Below are 18,461 nucleotides of genomic sequence, written 5' to 3' on the forward strand. Positions count from 1 at the left end.
GGTGGGGTTGGGTGAAGGCTACAGGGATCTGATTCACCAATGTGTTCCCCACAGGAAATGTGCTGTGGTTGCAGACCCCAGCAGGATTAAACCCTCTGTTGACTGGCTGCCATTTGCAGGTGCTTCTTCACAGTGCTGACTTAGGTGTCAAATATCTGAAAGACCATCCCCATCATCCTGTATCCTGGGTGTTAAGAGCAGCATGGAAGGGGACTCTTTTCATAGTTTTCCCATTCTCAGAAGTGCAGGGAATTGTGGTCTGAGAGAGCCCCTAACCTATGAAATGTCCTCCCCACAGAACCCTATTCCCAATCAGTGGTGCAGATAATTGGGAGCTAAATGGATCAATGCTCTCAGCTTCCTGTGTTCCTTTTCTTGTGAGAGAAAACAGGGGATTTGTCTTTTAAGATGATGCTTGTTATATTCCAGTTTTTGCTACAGGTGTTTTCAGTGGTGGTTCCCTGATTACAGAATACTCTCCCCAGGGAGAGCTTCCAGGCTGAACATGTGTGCGTGCACACACACGCTACCCCTTTCTCAGGAGGTGAGGGCGGTTACTTTTTCCTCCCTTGGAAAGTAGATACAGCTAAAGGAGGAACTTGGAAAAGTGGTGCTCTTTCCCGCTTCCTCTTTCAGCTCTATGGTCTTTTCAGGATTACCTACCGTAGGGTAAGCTTGCCAGATGTCCCTGGATTTGCAAATCAGTCCCCTGACAAAATCCATCTAATTAGCAGGAAGTTGAAAAGGGTCCCCAGATTCAATGAAAACAATCTGGTAACCTTACAATATGGAGTTGCACACACATTATAATACTTGCCACTGTCATCTTCAGCTAGGTAGAAGGAAAGAAGCATTATCCAACCACACTTGTTCTAGACTGTATAAATTAGTTCCTATCCTCCCATTCCCAACCATAAAGTTTTATCACTTGAAAAGAAGATTCCCAGAAGGCCATTTATGGAATGGACCCACCTCTGGCTGAAAACAGCTGCATGGAGCTGCTTCCCAAGCCACGGGTGGCTTCAGAGTGCTTACAATAACATTCTCTTGTAGCATCAAATCAATAATTTTGCATTAAATATTTATCCAGAGATACTCTGCACTCGTCTCTCCTCTTTGCCGGCCTTCCACAAAATCATCACAATGTATTAGCATTAGTAAAGTTCATTGCTTAATATGGTTAGGACAGATTAATATGAATATTTTGCTTAAATGAGCAGACATGCCAATCTCAGTTAGACAACGCCTGCAGAATGGAAATCTGTTCTCAAATCAAGACAGAGGAGAGTATGGAAGAAAGGCATTGACTGCGGTGCAATTAGTCTGAGCTGGAAAGCAAACAAACAAGCAATGGAGTTATTTAGATACTGAATACCCCTAAGAACTATTCTGAATCACAGAAAGGAGATTTCTCCCACAGGCAGCAGAAATGGCCAGTAACTCGGATGGCTTTAAAATAAACAAACTTACGGAAGATAAGGCTATACTCATCTTTGGAATCTGTAACAAGGCGGTTTCTGCACATGCCATAGAGGGACGTAAGGGGCAGATGGGGCTTGTTCACCTGGCAAGGTAGCCCGTCTAAAAGGAGGAAAGCTCTGACCCTAAACCTCCACTGTCTTGTGGGATATATTTGGGAGAAGAAAAGGCTAAGGAGTAAACCTACAAAACTCCAGAGTGGAGTCCCTTGTATGGTGCCTTGTATGTCTCCTTCCAGCAACTCCTGCAGCCAAGCTGGTGCCAAGCATCTTATTTTGCTTATTTTGCTTTCCTTTGGACAACATTAGTGAGGCTGAGTCATCTTGTCATCTGAGCAGCCCAGGTCTGCCATACACATTGCCCAGGCTTGGGCCCTTCACTGCTGCTGATGCAGCAAAAACAATGTAGGAGGCAGCAGCTACAAGCCCCTGCAGCCACAGCAGATACTATGATTCTCCATGACTTCACCCCTAGAGATGCACTCAATTCTCTCTCAAGTCACAACTGCATTAAGAGCACATACCTCTCAACTGTCCCTGGAAAACTGGGACATCCCATTTTGTTAATGTGAGAGCACAGCAGCCATTTTGCGTGCCACAATCTCACTCAGTAAAAGCACTTTTTTCAGTGGTGTGACCTCGCAACCCCCCCCCCATAACATGCACTTTTGGGTGCTGTTCTCCTGTACAGTTTTTGAGGGGGTTGCGAAATAATGCTGGTCACATGGCTCATGTGGGAGCATGTCCCCAGAAGATGGTGTCCCAGTTTTTCACCTTGACATGTTGGAGAGTATGAGATCAACAGGGGAGGCCCTTCTTGGGTTCTCACTACTAGATAAAGTGCTGATTTCAAAGGATACCTGTGTTTCAATTCTATTATTATTATTATTATTATTATTATTATTACAGTGGTACCTCAGGTTACATACACTTCAGGTTACATACGCTTCAGGTTAAAGACTCCGCTAACCCAGAAATATTACCTCAGGTTAAGAATTTTGCTTCAGGATAAGAACAGAAATTGGGCGGTGGCGGTGCAGTGGCAGCAGGAGGCCCCATTAGTTAAAGTGGTGCTTCAGGTTAAGAACAGTTTCAGGTTAAGAATAGACCTCCGGAACGAATTAAGTACTTAACCCGAGGTACCACTGTATTATTATTCTTGGAATTGTGAATGACATTCAGCTTAAAATGCAGACCATACCAAATTTCTACCCCCATCCCTTGGGGAGATATGGGCAGAAAAACAGAGAAAAGAAGATATACTTTCCTGTCGCCACTCAGTTAAGGTGGGAATAAAACCTGTTTATTGTGACAGCTATTTTCAGCCAATTAATGTCTGGAGGGACTTGGACTTAGTGATTAATCAGAGGAGTAGATGTTTCTTGCAGAGCTGACCTGCCCTTTTCTAACTCATTGGGTTTATTTTTAGAAGTTCACCAGAAGGAGGTGTGATTTAGGCCTTCTCAAATGGTCTTATCGGTATAGCACAACGTTAGTAAGAGATAGTTGTTGGTGTTTTTCGACACACACTCTCTTTGCTGTTGACCAATTGATTATGTCATCCTAGATGCATTATCTTGTCCTAATAGCAGGCATAAATTGTCCAACAGAGGAAGGCTAAAGAGGGGGTGGATTTCTCTTTGTAACAGTATGAGCAAAAAGGACTAAGACTTGTTGCTGACTGAATATCAGATATCCCTCTCCTTAACCCAGAGAAATATATTGTTCTTAAACTCTGGTGGAGCTGATGAGACTTTTAATTTAGATAACCACCACAAGTTTTCTCCATGCCATGGCTACCTTATAGAAATATCATAATGAAGCAAATGGTCACATTTCTGTACATTGGAGGCTTTTCCTGTTGTGAACTCCATGCTGGCAGTGGGAGGAGCCAAAGTGGATGATGGGAAGAGTCAGAGAGAAAAGTGTTTGGGATTATCTAATCGGGAAAAAGGACTGTCATAGTCCCACTTTCACCATTGCTGCTCCAAGTTGGAATTCCAATTCTACACTGAAACTGGGGTGTCGATCATGGTCTTGTGGGACCCTGACTACCCACATCCAAAAAGAAAAAAAGCTCATCCTCCCCCCAAAAAAGCTCAACACCTCTGGTCAATCCAATGGGTAGATCACTGCCAGTTTTTTTTTATAGTGGGAGTAGATTGCAATCTCTTGGAAGTTGGACGTGCCTGCTATATAGGGATAGGGGTGGGGTATGTTTAAAAGCTAAGAAAAATGATACGGGAAGAAGTAGCAAGGAAAGAACTTATTCCCACAGAAAGCAGTGATGGTCACCAATTTGCATAGCTTTGAAGGAGGATTGGACAAATTCATGGAGAAGGAGAAGACTATCAAGGTCATAGCCATGATGGGGGCTATGCTCTACCTCCATGATTAAAAGCAGCAATGCTTCTGAATATCAGTTGATGGAAAGCACAGGATCAGAGAGTGCTCTTGTGCCCAGATCCTACTTGCTGGTTTCCCTCATGGCTTATTTTTTTAAAAAAACAAACAAACAAACACTAATTTTGATGCTTGCGAAATACCAAGTTCCACAGACCTAAGAAGAACATACTTCAGAGTAAACACACTTCAGGTGGCGTAACTCCTTTTAACTGAATTGGGGCCCTTGTATCCTAGCTCTCTGAACTGTACTGAGCTCCTTATGACTTGCAGATTGATGAAGACTTTTTAATTAAAAACTTGAGCAAATGTCTGCCTAGATGAATTGTAGATTTAAAAATAGGCCCTGACGGGGAGAATTTTATGGCATTCATCAGTGGCAATGGATATTCCAGTTACATAACATTTAATGTCCATTCATCATGTGCCAACTCTTTTTAATTCATTCACCTGTGACTCGGGGATTGCTTCCTATGAGAATCATCATTTTGGTAGACACAACTGCATCTTGTCCCCCTGTGGTCTTAGGGAATTTCCTTCTGCTGTGTTGGATCAACATTGTTCATACTGTCCTGTTCTCATTGGGGTTCTGCACAAATGGAGGACTTGTCAACAGCAATGCCAGTGTGGGCAGCAACAAAAACAGTATTCAAAACTGGTCCAAGCTCAGAATCCAAGCAAGAGAAGTCCACATCAAGAGTTACTCGGAAGACAAAGTCAGAGCAGTCTGTGATCAGGTTTTTAGCATAGGTTGGAGATCTGAAAACAGACAGGGGATGGAGCTGGGACATAGATGAACCAGCAGCTCTTCCAGCCTAGCATTGGCATTTCTAAGCTGAAGCAGCTGGAACCAAACCCTGAACTCAACTGACTCCTGTCAACTCCCTTCATCCAGAAGTCTCTTTGAGAGGAGAGTCTTATTTCTGAGGAGAGCAGGGGGGAGTGTGAGGCAATGCCTCTTCCTCAGCCTTGGACCCATTTAGCCTCAGTTTCAGAGGCTGAATTACCCGGGTTCTGGATGACGCTTTCTTGGCCTCATCACAGGTTCTAGCTCCTCCACCCCAGAATGATCCTGACCCAGCGCTGGCTATAGGGCCAAGACCTCCTTGTCATCCTTGAACAAAGACTCATTTAGCTTGAAGAAGTTTGTAAATGAAAGCAAGTGGAAGTTTTTCTCTTTGTAAACTGACTCCTGTTTAGAAATAAATTTCTCGTCCAAAAAAAAAAAATGGTTGAAAAGATTTACTAACAGAGCTTAGCTTCAAACATTACAAAAACAATGAAAATACTTTGTCTCAGATATACATAAACATATACTGTTCCCACTACAAGACTTAAAGACCTAACTTTGCTAAAATCCAACTTTTGCACTAAAAAAAAAAAAAAATCAAAGCTCTTTCTCTCTCCCCTATTTCCAGCCTATGTGCCTCAGGCAGTTGAGAACAGAAGGCAACATGTTCTCAGATGGAGGACCCTACTTCATGAACATATGCAAACATCTTGTAAACCAATCCAAGTATTACGGCTGCATGTGATTGTAGTATAAAGAGTCAGATCCCTCCACCTCTGTAATGGAAATTTACAGCAGGTCTCCATCTCAAACCCCATGGAAAAATACAGGCATGAATTTCCCTGCAATACAATACAATACAATGATCACATTTGTTCAAAATCTTATGTAACATTAAATAAATGTAACATGTCTGAGATGTGGCATGCATTGATCAGCAGCAGCTTTCTAAGGTAAAACATTCCCAGAAAATTCCTTGCCCAAGTTGGGGATGTGGAGAATGAACCTGGAGCCTTCTGCATGCAAAAGAGATTCTCTACCACTGAGCCACAGACCTTCGCTAATATTGCACTCACTCTGCAATGTGTGCTTGAATGGTCAGCTTCAAAATCTCCTAGAATGCTCTGCTTCTTGCTGGGGCTGGGAACCTGCAGTCATCCAGGTATTCCTGAATGCCAATCCAGTTGGGGAGGAGAAAGTTCAATCCTGCTCAGTTTGACTGTGTATGTGTGGTCCCTTGCCGAGAACAGGCACACTGAGCCAAAGCCCTTTCTCTCCCCCACCCATGCTGTATCCCCTGACTATTGCAGTCATTAATATTGCACATTTGGAAGCAATAGAGTGAATAAAAACGGACTCTTCCTGAAATTAAAACTGTCCAGTCCAAAAACATGGTAATTGCATGAAATCATGCGCTGTTCCTAGCACAGGCATAATGTCTTAGAAATATGAAATAACTTTATCCAGAGCTGAAAACAAAGGTCTGTCTCTCCTCTGCCTGGAGGCTGGTTTTTTTCCTGGAGAGATTCATTAGCACACCATCCTCTTTTGTGGCTTGAAAACAAAGACTAAATCACACAAAATGGATGCCCACAGATTAGCATGGGCATAGGCCTGAAATTCAGTCTCTTTCATGTGACCTAAATTGAAAACCTCATGTCAGAGCAGCATTCTAAGTGGAAGTTTCCATACTATGCCTTCAGCACAACACATACAGAATTATTTTCAATGTACAATTAAAAAATTATAAACACAGACAGCCCCAGATCATTCTGAAGCAACCCAGGGCTACCTTTACCCAACTTAGCCAAAGGGTGAATCTTAACTGGTTTGAGCTGAATCTGGTGCACAACTCTATTCATAAGCCTTGGTCTTGAGACCACTCCCATCCACTTGTGAAGGACTTTTAGGGAAGCTTTTAATGTTTGATGGACTATTGTATTTTAATGTTTTGCTGGAAGCCGCCCAGAGTGGCTGGGGAAGCCCAGCCAGATGGGTGGGGTATAAATTATATGTTGTTGTTGTTGTTGTTGTTGTTGTTGTTGTTACTTCAGAGCATTAATGGGCCAGCCCTCTGGCCTGAAGATAGGCACTCATCCTCCATACCATTGTCTCTTTCCTGGTGCACTCCTGGCACGACTGGTGACATTTGGTGGAAAGCATCTGGTCCGTATAGTTAAAGCTCTGGTTTTCCCAGTAGTGATGTATGGAAGTGAGAGCTGGACCATAAAGAAGGCTGATCGCCGAAGAATGGATACTTTTGAATTCTGGTGCTGGAGGAGACTCTTGAGAGTCCCATGGACTGCAAGAAGATCAAACCTCTCCATTCTGAAGGAAATCAGCCCTGAGTGCTCACTGGAATGACCGATCCTGAAGCTGAGGCTAGAATCCTTTGGCCACCTCATGAGAAGACAAGACTCCCTGGAAAAGACCCTGATGTTGGGAAAGATGGAGGGCACAAGGAGAAGGGGACGACAGGGGACGAGATGGTGGGATAGTGTTCTCGAAGCTACCAGCATGAGTTTGACCAAACTGCGGGAGGCAGTGGAAGACAGGAGTGCCTGGCGTGCTCTGGTCCATGGGTTCACGAAGAGTCGGACATGACTAAACGACTAAACAACAACAATCTGGTCCCAGTGATGCAGAGGGGAGGGGGCACTTGAGGTTTACAATTTTATTCATGGAGAGGCAAAAACAAATGCAGATAACTTTCTCCCTGTCTCAGAGTCCTAGAACAGAGGGCCATGCCATGAAATTGATTGTCAGAATATTGAGTCTAGATAAAAGAAAAAAACCTGAGGTGCTGAGTGCTTTTTTGTGGGATCAGAGCTCCTCGGGTATCTTAGAGTGGGTGGGGTGTTTTTAATGTATTGTTTTAATGTATTTTTGCTTGTCTGTTTTAATATCTATTTTGTTGCAAGTTGTTTTGAGTTGCCTTTGGCAATAAATTTAATAAATAGTAATATGCAAACATCTTTCAGAGTCTGCACCACAGTGTTGGCATAATTGCCCATATTGCCTCTCCACAATTAATCCAGATTTACCCTTTTAGCAGAAAATCAGTTAAGGGAAAAAAAGAGAGAAACCTACCACCAATTACCTGTTTGTGATATCTCAACACCTCATTTGCCTCATTCATAGCTGAAATTTACTGCCACATGATGCAACAATGACTATTAGCCTTGGCTTTAATAATGGTGCGTCTCATCATTAAACCTTGCTGAGAGCACTGCATTTCATAGCGTCAGCACAGAATGGTATATCTTGTCAAGGGCTTCGGCTGGGGAGGGCGGGATATAAATAAAATTTATTATTATTTATTATTATGGCACATTTGTCAGATTTATTCAAAGGAGATTAGGCAAATTCCTGAGGTAAGGATATTGTCACTGAATACCACTTGATGGAGGAGAGGTGTCATGGTCAGTGGTCATGAGGTGAGCCAGCTCTCTCCTAAATAGCCTGCTTGTTTGAGGTTTCCCCATCTATTGAGCGAACACTAGTAATTGGCCACCAAATTTGCAAATACAAAATAATAATAAATCCAGTGTGCCCAGGAACAGCCTCTGCAAGGACTGTTAAGTTCTGGGGTTTTTTACCCTGAGTGAAAAATTGATCAATGCTGCCACCTACCCCACACAGAGTGAAATGTTGCCAAAATTTTGAGCCATTAGAGAGAGAGCAGGGCTTTTTTTCCAACTGGAACTCACCGGAACTCAGTTCCAACACCTCTCAGATGGGCACCATTGCCATTATAAGAGAACAAGAGAGGTGTTCATGGTGAGTTCCAGCACCTCTTTTTCTAGAAAAATAGCACTGGAAAAAAGGCTTTGGATATCATCTAATTTTATCACCTTAAAAAATAAACCAACAAAATGAACATTCCACTTTTCTGCAGAAAAAGTGTCCTCCTCCCTCTCCCTCCCATACTCAAAACTCGAACCATTACCATCACAGGAAGCTTTGAAAGTTTTATTGATGAAGTCAGTGAAGCATCCCAACCTTGGGTCTACAGGTTAAAGGTAAAGGTAAAGGGACCCCTGACCATTAGGACCAGTCATGACTGACTCTGGGGTTGCGACGCTCATCTCGCTTTACTGGCCAAGGGAGCCGGTGTACAGCTTCCGGGTCATGTGCCCAGCATGACTAAGCCGCTTCTGGCAAACCAGAGCAGCGCATGGAAATGCCGTTTACCTTCCTGCCGGAGTGGTACCTATTTATCTACTTGCACTTTGACGTGCTTTTGAACTGCTAGGTTGGCAGGAGCAGGGACCGAGCAACGGGAGCTCATCCCGTCGCGGGGATTCGAACCACCGACCTTCTGATCGGCAAGTCCTAGGCTCTGTGGTTTAACCCACAGCGCCACCCACATCCCTCAGTCTACAGGTTACGATGAGATAAAGTGTGACAGAGCACTAAGATTCATGGCTAGGCTTGGCTAAGTCACTGATCCAACACGTGATATGCCCCCTGGACTCTCCTTTTGAAGAGCACAGTTTATTGGCACAGCTGACATCCTAAGTTTCAGGCAAGCAAACAGGAACTCCTCTAGAGAGACTGGGCATGCATGGTTTGTTTGCGCCTGTGCTGCTGCTTGCACATCTTTGGAGATGGCGGTGGAGTCAATGGAGTAAGCTTGCAATCAGAATTATTTTCTTGGGGGGCCCTTACCTGAAAAGGAAGTCACTGGAGTCACCTTTTCAGCCAGTGGTGTGTCACTTGGATGGGGTGCTCCTCTAACAGGCCACTAGGCCCTTCCCCTGAATCATGGGACTAATCTATACTGGTGAGTTATAACATAAATGCATTATAAAAATGTGACACCAGGGGGTGTTGTACAGCAGTCAGTGGAAAATTGCATTGAGAGTTATAAAACTTTTTTCCTTAGCATTTTTTTAGATCAGTATAGATCCAGTCTAGATCTCCGCATCCCAATCCACTGGGACCCTCCCCTGGATCAGTTGTGTCTCAGAGCCTCAGGTTCTAACCCCCCAACCCTGCTAGGACTTACCCCAAGGTTGGCATCTCCTAATACTCTGAGATTTCCCAACAAAGATTGAACTGAAATGTCATTATGCACTTTGTTCAGAGAGTACCAGACAGGAGCGCATTGTCAGCAGTTTGAACCAATAGAAGTTCCCAAGGGCAGCCCCATATAGAGCACGCTACATTAGTCCAGACTGAAGGTTAAACCAGTGTGAACGAATGACCTTGGTTAGGTCTGTCTTCTCAAGTCTGTGATATTGGCACATAATTGGCACATCATCAGAATGCCACTTCTTCTTTTTACATTGGTGTATTCCAAATGCTCATGTGCAGAAGGTCTGTAGAAAGTCCACAAAGGCTAATAATAATGTACAGTATTCCTTTCTTTCTTTCATACCAGAGTATGCCCATCTTTCCTGTCTGCTCTCCTTCCATTTTCTTATAACTGTCAGACTTTAGATGGAAAGTCCCTTGATGCAGAGGCCTGGTTTGCTCCTATTATAAAGCACCACAAGCATTGGTAGCCCTCAGTGTTGTGCAGTGAAATTTTTCATAGGGGAATGGTTAGGGCCAGAGACATCACCTTACAAGGGTGATCGTGGGGGTGACATATTGACACCCCATGAGTGAGCATCACACCTCCTTTCCTAAGCTGGACAGAAACTTCCCTGGCTTTGGGAAGGAGGCTCCAGGCTTTAATAGTTTAGTACTCTAATTTTCCAGGAACATTCAGGGGACTAGCCTAGTTCCCCATGGCCACTGACCACATGCCATTGGTAACCCTGTATAAATAGTAATCTTGACCAGGATCTAAAGAACAGTTTGCACTACCGTATTTTCCGCCCCATAGGGCGCACCGGCCCATAGGGCGCACCTAGCTTTTTGCGGGGAAAATAAAGGGGAATTTTTTTTTCTTTATTTCCCCCCCAAAACCAGGTCGGGGAATCCAAACCAGGTCGGGGAACAGCGGAGTGGCGGCGCTCCGCCTCCCCGCTGTTCCCCAAGCTTGTGGGGCTGGCCAGCACCAGCCTCTGAACCAGGTCAGGGAACAGTGGGAAGGCACGCTGCGAGCTTGTGGGGCTGGTGCTGGGGAGAAGCGCGCTTCTCCCCAGCGCCAACGCCAGCCTCCAAATCAGGTTGGGGAACAGTGGGAAGGCGCGCTCCACCTCCCCACTGTCCCCCAAGCTTGTAGGGCTGCCTGATATCTGCACAAAGTTATCCACAAGCCTTGGGAGTCCAACGGGAACTCCCCTGTTCCCTCTCGCTCTCCAGGCTTCAGCGAAAGCCTGCATTCGCCCCATAGGACCCACACACATTTCCCCTTCATTTTTGGAGGGGAAAAGGTGCATCCTATAGGGCGAAAAATACGGTAATTCAAGGAGCTTTTAGTAGCCCAGTGGAATTTTTGGCTTTCTGGGGAGCAGGGAAAATTGAATGTGTAATCCTCCTGCTGTTTAGCAATCCACTTGCGCAACTCCCCCACATTTCATCCCAAAAGCAGTTTGCCATGTGGCATACAGCAGTGAGTGGGCGCTGTTTGAAGAGAAACAAGTTTAAAGTCCCCAACAATAAATACCCAAATTGGCTCCTCTGATATAACAGCTGGCGAAAAGTATTTTGCCGTGTTTAAGGACTGCATGGCTCCTGTATACCCTCCAGTACTTACAGAGCCAGGTCTACTGCACAGGAGAGTGAGACAACTGCCTCAGGTGGCAAATGCTGAGAGGGTGGGGGCAGAAGCAGCAGCCCCCAGCTCTCCCTCTTGAGTTCCTCAGGCATTAATATACTGAATCAGACCATTGCTCCATCTAACTCAGTATTTTGTACACTGACTGGCAACATCTCCCCAGGGTTCCATACAGGGTAAATTCAGCAGAGATGCTGCAGATTGAACCAAGGGCCTTCTGCATGCAGAGCAGATACTTGAGGACTGAGCTATGGCCCTTTGTGATCACACTCAAGAACTGTGTCCCTCCAAATTGCTTCAGTTGCCTGGCAATGCATGAAAAGGGTTCAAGTGCATGGGAGATGGTGTGTGATGAGCAGGAAACTCAGAATTTGGCTCACAGTCTGCTGTTCTCAAGGAGCACCCCTAAGTCAGCAGCAGTCCCACAGCTCCTGGTCTCCTTATCAAGCAGAGGGTGGCAGGAAGAGAACAGCATCATGGCATACCCATTGCTAGTGGGTAACTGTTCTGGGTTGGTGGTAGAACAGGGTGTTACCATTCTTGGCTGCTGGAAGATTCACAGCAGACATGGTGCAGAGTTAAACTATGGAAGTAGCAATGGCCAGCAATTTGGAAAGCTTTACAACAAACTCATGGAAGATAAGGCCATCAAGGACCACTGGTTATGATGGCTACATTCAACACCCCCCATTGGAGGCAATATGCCTCTAAATACCAGTTGCTGAGAATCACAAGTAGGGGATAGTTGCTGCTGCACTCAAGCCCTACTGGCAGGCTTCCATACCTGCCACTAGTTCTCCGATAAAAATAGGGATGTCCTATTCCATAACAACAAACAACAACAACAATTTCCTAGACAATGACAGTTCTCTTTCTCAAGCTCTGGGAGGAAGACCTTTCATTGCCTACAGCCAGCCACCCAATCTTAACAACATCTGTTCCAACTCTAAAGACAGAGACTCTCACCTAAGAGATCTACAGCAAACCCTTTTAGAACTAAGATGCCTGCCCAATGAAGTTAAACAACACACCAACAGAGCCAGACTGATACCCAGAGAGAACCTGCTGCAAGACAGACCCCCAAAAAAGAAAATAACAGAACACCAATAGTAATCACATACAGCTCCCAAGTTAAAACAGTTCAGTCCATCATCAGATATCTACAACCTCTCCTAGACAATGACAGTTCTCTTTCTCAAGCTCTGGGAGGAAGACCATTCATTGCCTACAGACAGCCACCCAATCTTAAACAACTCCTCACCCACAATAATACAACAACCAGACTTAACATGGACACTGGTACCAGAGCCTGCAATAAAATCAGATGCCAACTTTGCTGCCACATACACCCGAACAACACCATTACTGGCCCCAACAACATCAAACATACCATCTCAGGACTATTTAATTGCTCATCTTCTAACATTGTGTATGCCATCAAATGCCAACAGTGCCATTCAGCTCTCTATATTGGACAAACAGGACAAACCTTACGCCAAAGGATAAATGGACATAAATCTGACACCAGGAATCACAAGACAGAGAAACCAGTAGGAGAACACTTCAATCTCCCAGGACATTCTATACAAGATCTCAAAGTAGCTGTCTTATTACAAAAGAATATCAGAAAAAGACTGGAAAGATAAGCTGCTGAATTGCAACTTATTACCAAACTTAAAGCCATGGAGAGACCTGGTCTGATTAGAGACATTGGATTCTTATCTCATTATACATATATACATATACACTATACATATATAAAGCTATTTTTAGCCATCTTACCCCTTGCTTTTTCCTGCACGACCAATTGTAGTTGTTAACAGTCATCAACAGGTTTACCACACCTATCAGCCAATCACCCATTCCCACCCCCCTTCTGAATAATACCCCTCCCACCCTCTCACTATATATAAGGGTCTGGTGACTTCTGTTTCAGTGTATCTGAAGAAGGGTGCATGCACACGAAAGCTCATACCAATAACAAACCTAGTTGGTCTCTAAGGTGCTACTGGAAGGAATTTTTTAAATTTTGTTACAATTTCATTATTTACCGGTATACCCCACCCATCTGACAGGGTTGCCCCAGCCACTCTGGGCAGCTTCCAACATACATAAAAACATTAAACATAAAAAACTTCCCTATACAGGGCTGCTTCCATATGTCTTCTAAACGTCGTGTAGTTACTTATCTCCTTGATTTGGTGGCTGTAAAACTCCACACCCTTCAACATTTCTCAGATGATAATGGGGACATCCTAAGGGAAGGTAGGACATTCTGGGATCAAATCAGGATGCCGCCTGTAAATCCAGAACTGCCCCTGGAAAATAGGGGCACTTGAAGGGTCTGGGCAGTGGCGTAGCTAGCCAGTTGGGTGCCCGGGGCATGCATGTGCCACACACGGGAGGTTGCAAGCTGCCCACAGGACAGAGTGGGACACACTGCTGGAATCCCAGTGCCCAAGCTGCCACATTCGGCTCAAGCACCCTGCAGGCCTGAATTGCTTTTTTGAGCAGCACAGAGCATGCAGGGGGTCTGCCCACCCCACCCCACCCTCAGCTGGAGGGTGGCTGAGGGAGAGGTGGCCAGCCCCACACTGCTTTTTCTGGCGGCGCAGTGCCTGCAGGTGCCTGAGCCACCGTGTCACTCCCAGGAGAGACACCATGACTCGGGAGCACTGTGGGTCCAGTGCCACTTGTGGGGACAGCATGTGCCAGCTTCGTGCCCTGAAAGCACAGCCCTGGGCCGTGTTGCTTTTGGGAGCAGCGCACCAGGCTCTGGGGTGCCTAGACTTGGGCACCGCCTTGGGCTCTGGCGTGCTGCCCCCAAGGTACCTGCGGCCCAGTGTGTCCTGCCCTACCCACCCCACCCCTAGCTATGCGACTGGGTCAAGTCTTCCCATTATGGGTTCTGCTTGGCCACTGTAAGAAGAGGATGCTGAGATAAATGGCCTGATCCAGCAGGGCTCTTCTTCAGCTATGGTCTTCTGTTCTTGACATAAATTCTCTTGGACCTCTGAGTAGCTGGGTCCAGATGAAAGGAAGGACAAAGGAAAATGCTTTATACACAGTCAGAACATTAAACCATCTAGCTCAATATTGTCTGCCTGACTGGCAGTGGCTCTCCAGGGGTTCATGCAGGGAATCATTCCCGGTCATGCCTGCAGATGCCAGGGATTGAACCTGGCACCCTCTGCATGCCAAGCCAAGACTCTACCACTGTGGCGCTTCTTGTAGCCATGGGAATGGGGCTCCACTACTCTGCGTTTCAGGGGATTTCTATTCCTGGCATAATAGCCTGCAGCATCAACTCCCTTTCCATCTTTCAAGTGTGGGAGGCAACACTGAAAATGGAGTCATGCAACAAGTGTGGCAAGGGACGTAATTTGATAAATCTGGTTCATTAAATCTGGAGCAGCCCTAGGCAATCTTCTACTTTCTAGGCCGGCTTAGTCACAAACTCTACAAAATGTCCCACAAGCTCTGTTATTAGTACTTCTGGTTCTGGATTTTAAAGGGCTATGCGCGGTGAATGTAAAAAAACAATACGCTGCAGCAGACAGGCAGGACTTGACGTTATTATTCAAGACAACTTGAGCATATTACACCGATCCTGGTCCGGCTGAACTGGCTGCAAATTACTTTCCAGGCCCAGTTCAAAGTGCTGGTTTTGCCCTATAAAGCCTTAAACAGCTCAGGACCACAATACCTCAAGGACCCCCTCTTTCCACATGGACCTACCTGGACCCTGAGATCATCTTCTGGGGCCCTTCTTTGTGTGCCTACTCCTTGAGAGGTCTGGAGGGTGGCAACACAAGAACAGGCCTTCTCAGAAACAATATATTTCGAAGATCTCTAATAGAAATATGGGGTAGGTATGAAAACCTATTGGAAAGAAAAATACCACACTGGTTATCCCCATTAGAAGTGATGAGTGTGAAAAAGATCAATATGAAGTGGGTAACTTATGAAAGGTTACTAAAGAAAGAAGGAAGTAAATGGAAGTTGAAAACATATGAGGAAGTCAAACAGTATGTTAGAGATTGGTTACACTATCACCAGGTAAATGAAATGTTTAAAAAGGATTATAAAGAAAAAGGATTTGATGAAAATAAGTCTAAGTTTGAAGTTGAGATATTAAGTAATAAATGTAAAATTTTGTCGAAAATGTATAAATTACTGCTGGAGTGGCATTTAAAGGATGAAGAGGTAAAGTCGGTTATGATTAATTGGGCTAAAGACTTTGGGTACAATATACAACTGAATGAATGGGGGAAATTATGGAAAGAAGGTTTAAAAATTACTGCATGCAATGTCTTAAAAGAAAATGTGGTGAAAATGTTTTATAGATGGTATATTACACCCGTTAAACTTGCAAAAATGTATAAGGTAAGCAGTAAATGTTGGAAATGTAAAGAAAAAGAAGGAACATTTCACCATATGTGGTGGGAATGTAAAAAGGTTAAAAACCTCTGGGAAATGATATATAATGAAATGAAGAAAATGTTGAAATATACATTTATTTAAAAACCAGAAGCATTTTTATTAGGCATTGTAGGAACTGATATAAATAGAAGTGATTGTAAGTTGTTTTTGTATGCAATGACGGCAGCACAAATTTTATTGGCACAAAAATGGAAGCAAGAAGAATTACCGACGAAAGAAGAGTGGAGGATGAAATTGATGGACTATGCAGAACTGGACAAATTAATGGGAAGAATCTGAAACCGGATTCTATACCAGAGATTCACAGAAGATTGGCATAAATTTATGGACTATATGAAAAGTAATTGTGATTATTCGATTACATTTGTAGGTTTGCAGGAAGTTTTGTAAGGGAAATAATTCAAATTATTGCCTGATTGAATGAAAGGGATGATATTGGTTATGAGGTTAAAGGTAATATAAATTTAAGAAATGCAGGAGAAATCTTAAAGATGGGAGATCATCAGAGGAGCTGATGGAAGTCCAAAAGACTGTATAAGAGCTGGAAATTTGTAAAATGTATGACAATATAAATGTGTTTAAAACGAATAAAAAATTATATATAAAGAACAGGCCTTTTCTGCAGTGGCTTCCCATCTGTGGAATGCTCTCCTGAGGCAATTTTGCTTGGTGCCTTCATTATACACATTTAGGCACCAGGTGAAATGTTCCTCTTCAGCCACACTAATATCTTATATCCTTTAAAATATGTTTGTGGGAGGTTGTGTGTGGGTTTTTGTTTTGCTCTTGTTTTTGTCTTGTATTTTTATGCTGTGAACCACCTTGAGATCTACGAATGCTGCTGCTGCATCCCCATTAAACTTTGCATATTTATGACTGGAACTCCCAGTTAACAGCTGTTGAGCTACTGGCAAACTGGCCACCTTCGACACTGCAGATGGGACCTTATCGCAAGGAATCTAAGGTGAGGAAAAGTTGCCCCCAGTTCCAGTCACCACACAGGGGCAACTTAAGGTCCAAAACTGTTTGCTGCTGCAGATGATTAGGCTTCTGGACATAGAATCATAGAATTGCAGACTTGGAAGGGACCACAAGGATCATGTCATCCAACCCTCAGTAATGCAGGAATCTTTTGCCCAATGTGGAGCTTGAACCCACAATTCTGAGATTAAGAGTCTCTTGCTCTACCAGCAGAGCTACCCCATGTGGAGCAAATGATTATACATCTATGTAGGTAGCTTACTGCAGGTCTCCAATGTGGAGACTTTCTCAGCCCTATTTAGGAGTTGCTGGGGATTGGGACCTTCGTCATATAAAGCAGCTGCTCTGCCCACTGAGCTTTGGCTATTACCCCTGTGTATACATTCCCCTATACATACATACCCATTTGGTAAGTGAGGGGGGCAAATTTAGCAGGGGATCAAATACTTTTTCCCCTCATTGTACATACAGCTTGTAGACCTTACAGCTATAGATATAAACAAGTACAAAGTATTTTGTTGTTGTTGCTCCAGCAATTCAAGATGCAACACAGACTCTCGAGAGTCGCTGGCCGAGTAATGAGCTGGCCTGCCTTAATTACTTATAAAGATGGCACTGGGCTGTTGCTTGGCTGACCAGGCATCTGTTGGTGCATGGGGTGATTTGTGCCCATGTGAAAGCAATTAACCCTTTCCCCAACATGTATTTCAGAAAATATCGCTCAGAAAAACCACCAAAAAGAAAATATTTTGAATCTGGGATCCACAGTAGGGGAGTAAGCTCTATTTAGATCAATGTGACTTACTTCTGAATACACATGAAAAGAATTGCCCTTTTAGAGTGCAAGCCTGTAATCGGGAATGAGCTGCTTTTTTATGCCAGGGATTGCATTTCCTCAGGGCAAGAGCTGGGAACCTCCAGCCCTGGGTCGAAATGCTGCCCTCAGGACTCTTGAGACTCTCCTCCATTCACCCATTTATTCAGCCTTGCTCCACGACCTCCCTAAATGACCTTGCCTGGTTGTGACCATATGCACACCATACATTTAAAGCATTATTATACCATTTTAAAGAAAATAAATATTTTTAAAAGCGTGTGAATTGGGCAGGAGACACACACACACACCACACTTCTCATTGTCATGATGTTTTCTGCCACAAGTCGTCACTGTTGCACTTCCAACATTTCTATCTGCCAATGAAGAAGTCAAACAGTTCCAAAACTCGGGGTTCCATAACTCGATGCTACTCAGAAGTTGGTAGTCAAATCATACTGTGGAGCCAGAAGGGACCCTGGGGGGGGGGGGGGGAGTCATCTGGTACAACTCCCTGCAAGGCAGAAATCCTGTCCTGGGCAAATCCTGGGCAAGGTATTGCCTGAAACCGGTTTAAACTTGTAATTTCAAGACAAAAACAGAATTTCCGAACAGGCAATGTCTCACAAATCCCCGGGCAGCGTAGCACACTTCAGTCAGGCCTCCGGATGGCCACCTGATGCTCACCCACTCCCTCCCTCCCTCAGCAGTCCAGCCACCAGCCTCAGGAGTGGGGCTTGCCTGCCAGTCAGCCAACACCTTCATTTCTTTCTCTGCCTCCATGAGTGCTGGCAGGCTGCCTCCTCTCTCCGTTCCTCTTCACACCTAGTGGAAGTGGAGGAATGGTCAGAAGCTGAAGAGGTAACAGGGTTTAGTGGG

Source organism: Podarcis gaigeae, assembly GCF_964106915.1.
Source record: "Podarcis gaigeae genome assembly, chromosome: Z".
NCBI lineage: Eukaryota > Metazoa > Chordata > Lepidosauria > Squamata > Lacertidae > Podarcis > Podarcis gaigeae.